Source organism: Quercus robur, chromosome 10, assembly GCF_932294415.1.
Source record: "Quercus robur chromosome 10, dhQueRobu3.1, whole genome shotgun sequence".
In the NCBI taxonomy this organism is placed as follows: Eukaryota; Viridiplantae; Streptophyta; class Magnoliopsida; order Fagales; family Fagaceae; genus Quercus; species Quercus robur.
This window is the reverse complement of record NC_065543.1, coordinates 5,684,203-5,691,113: the sequence shown is the minus strand read 5'-3', so window position 1 is coordinate 5,691,113 and position 6,911 is coordinate 5,684,203. Positions and strand designations below refer to the sequence as shown.

At 33.3% G+C, this 6,911-nt stretch overlaps 1 long non-coding RNA gene across 1 annotated transcript; it reads left to right on the top strand.

Annotated features, from left to right (window-relative positions):
• The first annotated feature begins 3,799 nt into the window (after positions 1-3,799).
• LOC126702057 (uncharacterized) lies at positions 3,800-6,259 on the top strand. Its single transcript, XR_007647643.1, has 6 exons — positions 3,800-4,266; positions 4,374-4,442; positions 4,535-4,641; positions 4,816-5,008; positions 5,492-5,542; positions 5,948-6,259. It is a non-coding gene; the product is annotated as an uncharacterized LOC126702057 (long non-coding RNA).
• Positions 6,260-6,911: the final 652 nt, after the last annotated feature.

Genomic DNA, 6,911 nt, shown 5'->3' with positions numbered 1-6,911 from the left:
TCTTAGATTCGTTAAATTACAGATGAAACACCATTTATTTTTCTAAAGTTTTCTTCTTCCTCTGGTATGTCTTGGATCTAAGGGAAACGCTAATAATTGCCTCTAAAGATCTTAAAAATTCAATTGATCTAGTATATCTAAGTTAGTTGTCACCAAATTTACCCCCTTTCAACTTTGATGTATTAGAAATTCAATGCTGTATGTTAGGAAGCATGATGAGGCATGATACTGAACTCTTTTGACATACCTAGCTATCAAGTTAATTAAACATTTCCTTTTCACTTAAACCCTACTAAATTGTAGAATTGCAATTAGGAGTCTGCCTTGCTATTTCCTATTTGATTATTCCATTGGAATGAGAATGTATGTTATTAACTGATTCATTCATCCCATCTTGCACATGGCGCATCCACATCCACATGTGATGATGATAGGTTCCTAAGTATAGTTCTTTTTAATTGCAGGCTCCCTCATCCTTGATGTGTCCAAAAAGGAAGTTTCCCAGGCAAAGTACCCTCAAGTGCCTGACAATTTAATTCTTTGAAACACAGTCGACCCTTATAAATATGCTTCTAAGAAAAAGGAAAAAAGCAGAAAATGGGGAAAGGACGTTCCTCATTCTCAGCGACGTACTAAAGCAATTCATGCCCAAGATCCTTATTTCAACGAGGAAATCCAATCCATTCCATCAGTGCCTGCATCTGGATTTCTCTCAGTGGTGCAGACTCAACTTATTGTAATGCTTTAGAAGGAAACTAGTTGTATTGTGTTCTTTTTTGGTTATTTCGTACGAACGTTGTTATGTGATATTAATATGATGCCCTTATAGTTAACTTAGTTCTTATATTTTTGGGATTTAGGAATATTATTACTTAGTTATAGTTGAATGAATATTGTAGGATACCTAATGTGTTAATTTCATAATTTGATGGAAAATATAAAAAGAATGACCCACAACCTTTAGAGATACAATACAAAATATACTATAAGCATCCTTGGGGAGAACTAATACAAACATTAAATTTTCCTAAAAAAAAAAAAAAAAAAAAATCAAACATTTAATAAGAAACAAATACATCGTCTTTTTGTGCACATGGAATTCTTTTTAACTTAAAAACTAGATAGTAAAAGAAGGATTTAAATCATAACTATCCTTATAAAGGAGTAGATAACATGACTGAACTTTATTAAGAGTCTTAAGTCTTTACTACACATAGCATACTGAAAACAAGCCAAATCGAATACTGTGAACCAAAAGCGGTAGCATACACCATCAGCTCAAATTTCACTTATCCTCATTCTTTGGGGTCTCATTCAGATTAAAACTCACCACATTTGGAGGAGGATATCTCCCTACCCATGAACGGTTGCGATGCTTACGAAGGTGGCCATCTAAAGTCTTTTCCGAATGGAAAGGTGTTTGGCAAATGGAACATTCATACAGTACTAGTGGGAAATTAAGATCAGGGACATGAAATTGAGACTTGACATTGCCCCCTCTAGCATCTGTGTTGCCCCTGGTCTGTTGAGCCTGAGTCCTTAGGGTGTTTTGTGGCTGATTGGCTGGGAAATTATTAGGGTTTTCCATGGTGTTCTTGTATGAGAGTTTGGAAATGAAAGAGACAAATTTATATGTACTAAGTTTAGCACTACAAAAAACATGACTTGTTTCAACCCACTTTTTCCAAGGGTTCAGTGAAAATAGTTGAAACAAACACTAAAAACTGCCACGCTAATTAAAATATGACTAATTTTGTAACAATGGTCATTAAAACCCTTGAAATAAACTAAAACACTAAAATCCTGCTTAATTGTTGCCTCTAAATTTTTACATTCTTCAATGGAATTCTAACACAACCCTTAATAAAAGATATTCAAATGTTTTAACCCTTGAAATAAAGTGTCTCTCTCTCACAAACTCAGAAAACCATTTTCGAATAAAGTCTTTGCTCACTCTCACAAACTTAGAATGAAAACCCATTTTCATTTTGTTCAACCATCCTCCAAACTAAATGAGAACTCTTAGAAAATTCTTTCTCTCTCTCATCGGAGCTCATCCCATCTCCGACGATCAGTTGAGGCGCGGTGGTCGGTGATCCTATCTTCGACGACGACCAGCGGTTGATAGTCAAAGCCATCTCCTCCGCCCCTTTGTTCGATTACAGCTCTCTCTCTCTCTCTCTCTCTCTGTCTCTGTTTGTTTCCCGAGAAAAAAAATTGAATTTGGAAATTACCTTTTTATTTTTATTTTTTTTATGAATGAATTTGGAAATTACCTAGTAGAACTTTGCAAAGGAATTTCGGTATTCTTTCTTGTTTTCTCTCTCTCATTCTCTCCATTGATATATCTCTTCCTCGCCAATAATATAATTTGGGGCTAGTGTTTGGATACTTTGGAAATGGAATTACATATTATATTGAAGAAATGCTTAAAAAGAAGTTGGTAAGTATTAATGGTGTAGTATTTCAATAATATCAATTTAAGTATGGGTTGGATCTATGAGGTTTTTTTGTGTTGCTGTGTTTGTTAATTTTAGGTTTCCTGTGGAAACGAGCATTGATTTATCAATAGTATCAATTTAATTTTTGCTTGATTTGGGTCATTGCAATTCAATGCTCTGTTCAGCTTCTTTAAATTGCAAAGATTTTTACACTCATTTTGTTTATAAAACTTACTAGAGCTTATGAATTTTATAAATTCATTTTCAAGTTATGTAGCTTGGAATTAGTAATCTATTTTTCCCTTATATTTGATATTGTTCTGTTCCAATGAATACAAAGCCTGCATTCTTTTTTCTTTTTGATAAGATGTTTATGTCTGACCTGAAAGTATTAACTCGGTGTAGTTATGGCATGGTGTCAATGCATCATATTGATGCATTATAAACTTGTAAAACTTCCTGTAGTGCTGGAAAATTCACCATTTGAGTATGTGGGTAACGGGAATAAGACCTTCTATCTGAGTTAAAATTTTGATTGCAGATATGGGCAATTTGACATTTAAATGATGACTGCCAAGTTCTCATGATGCATACATTTACCTTAAAATTAAAAGTAATTACTATGGATTAATGACGTACAAAAATGTACTTAGATTCAGAAAGTGTCATCTGTAATAATTGCTTGTGAGGTTGCTAAATATATCCGTTTACTATTGATACTATAGTCATTTGTAAAATGAGCCGAGTCTCCTTATAAGCATTAGAAGTTGCTAGCATAGTTCTCCATTTTGATTCTCAATTTGAGATGGGCAAAGAGCTGTTTTTGCTAAATGAAATAATGTTTCTGTTGTTTATATGGTCCTGCCTTATAAACAAAATAGTTTCATCTTTAGTTTTATGTGGCCGCACACCCATGCTTTGGATTATGTGATGCAATTTTCTCTTTTTCTTTCCCATTATGTATACAAGTCCTTCCTAACTCAGTTTTTGCAAATTGTTTTATATCTGTTACAGTCATGACTGGGGTCCTTGGGTAATGCCTAAGAGGGTAGTTGAAGTACTTGGTGGATGGAAGAACTGCTGCGGTATACCAAGGAGGTCTATTTGGAAAATGATCCTCCTATGCTTAATGTGCCCAATTTGGAGAGGAATGCTTGGAATTTTAAGGGTTGTTAGAAATCTGTTCATGATCTGAAGCTTTTATTCCTCAACACTCTGTTTGAGTGGATAATTGCTTCTGGGTTGTTTTCTTTTACTTCTTTGCCTGATTTGATTGATCGATGTACTTCTAGCATTTAATTTGTTGTCCTTTCAATCGCCCCCCCCCCCCCCCCCCTTCACCTCCCTCCATTTTTTTTTTTAATGAAATTTTACTTATAAAAAAAGTAGATTTTATCAGTTTCATTTCTTTAGATTGTAATTATTGAACATTGTACTTTTTTAGGTTATATGTCCTGTGTACAAGGGGTGTTCCTCTTACAAAAAAAATTGCATATCAATTATAAATAAAATGATGTTGCATGACATTCTGTTCGTTCCATTATTTAGTGCTATTTTTTTGATGGTATCTTTATAATTATAACTAACTTATGTTGTGTGAATAATATTTAACAGTGTGACAATTACTCGTACATGGATAGAAACTTCAATTCCTCGGAAACATGGACCTGCTATTGCTAGTTATGAGTCGGTATGGTTATTAAGTTATAGGAAATTATTATCTCTTATTTCAAGGCCTTTATCTCCAATATTTCATTCCAGCAATTTGACTGAGAATCTTTTTGTCTTGCAAGATCTGAATAAGTTCTTTGAGAATGTGTTACAGGTTAGTCCAATTTCTGAATGTGTTTTCCAATTATAAATCTTAATGGAGTGTTCAACAACTTCTAGTAAGTTTAATCAATATGTGGGTGTTTTATCAATATGTTTTAGGCTTTCTTGAAGCATGTTGATTTTGATGTTGTCCGCTGTGCTGTGATTGCAAGTCCTGGTTTCACAAAGGTCTGGTGTAGGTCTTATGATCTTTCCTTTTAAGTATAAACGACATATGTTTGGAGTATATAGGTTGATTGGTGCCTCCAAATATGTTTCAGGATCAGTTTCATCGTCACTTATTGTTGGATGCAGAAAGAAGAAAGCTGAGACCTATTATCGAGAACAAGTCACAGATGGTTCTTGTGCATACAACATCAGGATACAAGTATGGTTGCTATCTTTTTTGCTTCTGGTGCTCAAGCTTTTAGAATAGTAAAGGAGATAGTCTGTGATAGTAACTAACAGTGGGCTGGTAGATTGTTTCTTGTTCATCTTTTATCATATCCTTAGAGCTTAAGATCATCAAGTACTTTATTCTATTTTGTGTACTTTACTCTAGTTGAAAGAAGAAGTAAAGCACCTCAGAAGCATGCCCGAACAACAAGCTATTCAAATGGCAGAACAAAGAAGACATTTTGAGGAACAACAAGCTAGTCAAATGGCAGAACAAAGAGCACATTATGACAATATGATGATGCAAATGTTGAGTTATATCACCTCGCAATCAGCCCAATCTAGTAGTGATCACTAAGGTATGAAGATCAACTCAAGTTAGCCACTGTTTTAGTACTATTGGATAAATTTGGAATGACTTGTTGAGCTGATTATGTGGATAGAATAGATAGGTACTAGTTTGCTTTTGCAATCCTTATCTTGAAAAATTTATTGTGGATGTTCGTTTTTTTGGAAGCTAATGAAAGTAGTAAGTAGTGACATTAGAACAAATAAGTGGGGTACAATAGAGAATAATTTGGATGATGTAAGTTATTTTCAGACTCTGTTCCTTACCTTAGAAATTGGTGAGTGTCTCTGAAACCATAAATCTAAAACCTTGAACCAAGACATTTATTTAATTCTTTTTGAAATTAAAAAGAATTATGGGAGAAACGTTGGTATTTGTCTCATCAATCCTTCCAAAAAGATCTACTATATATCCCATCTCTCTGTTCTGTACATGGATTTTTATATGTATGGGTTGAATTGACTTTCAATTTTTTTTTTTTTGGTTGTGGCAGATTTTTTCTGCTTCAAGGTTGGATATACCCAGTGCTTGGCAATTGCCGCAGGTAATTTTTTCTTTTTTGGTTTTATATTGATGTGCTGTAATTTGATTGCTTCGGAAACTAAATTGCTATGTTTGCTTGGTGTGATTATTTGTGATATTAAAAATAAAATAAGAAATAATAGACAGGTACCCACATATTTTATGGACCTATGTTCTTTCCAAGTGTTCTTCTTTTTTTTTTTTTTTATGGATAAATGGATTTTTATGAAAGAAAGTAATTTCATAAGACTTTGTTGATGAATGACGTTTTTTTAATCAACATGTTTTATTTAGACATATGAACTATGTTGTGCCTTTTTTGTTCTTTTTAAAATTGTGGGTATCTTAAATTTGATATTGTGGAAAGGTGTGTAGATATATTTGCTTGGAAATTAACAAACTTTTGGTATCATTCTCTCTTTTTCAGAAACTTGAGGGCACCCATAATGGCTGAAATGTTCAATTGTACTAGCTGATAACTTCTTGCTTTGGAGATGATGATGAAGAATAAAATGTATCAAAACTTTTAACTATTGGACATATTTGGTCTTTATACAAATTGTGGTTGTTGATATCTTTTCTCTTAAAAAATAATTGACATATTGGCAGTTTGTATGTGGCCCATAATCTGTTAATTTGTAGGTTTGAGTTTAGAGATCAAAGAAAGTGTAATTGTAGCAATATATCACTTTTGCTATACATCAATATCATAGCATATCATCTCAACAATTGTGAATTTTTGTGTGTAATTGTAGCAATATATATATATATATATATATATTTTGTGTATGATTGTGGTTTTTTTTTTTATAAATAAAATAAAATCTTATTTTGAAGGTCAAGAGACCCCTTAAATGACCTTATTTATCAAGGGTTGTAAATATAAATCTTTTAAACCTTGGTAAAAGGTTATTTAAGGGTCTCTTGACCCTCAAAATAAAATTAGAGCACTTGTTTTGAGGGCCACGAAGGCTTTCAAAATTTCTTTTTCGATAGTATATGTTTTGAAGGTTATCAAGGGTCAATTGGACTCTTAAAATAAATTTTTTCAAGGTTTTTTAATACTTTTTTTTAAAGGGTTTTGACCCTTGAAAAAAGTAAGATTTGTTGTAGTGTAGGAGGGTGTTGGGGTATTTATATAGAGGAGAGGGAAGTATGTATGGCTTAGTGCGTCCAACTTTTCATAGATTTTATTGTTTCAGATGGTGACATGTAGGCCTCCATTTTGACCCACGTGCCTTTCTGGTTTCTCTTGTCCATGATACCATTAAGATTCTTTTGAATGCCACGCAATTATGCATCAAAAATTGTAAGACCATGCAGTGCTTCATTTGTCCAAAGCAGAAACCTTTTTAGGTTGACCTTGTGCCGCTGTGTGCGGTACAATTTTG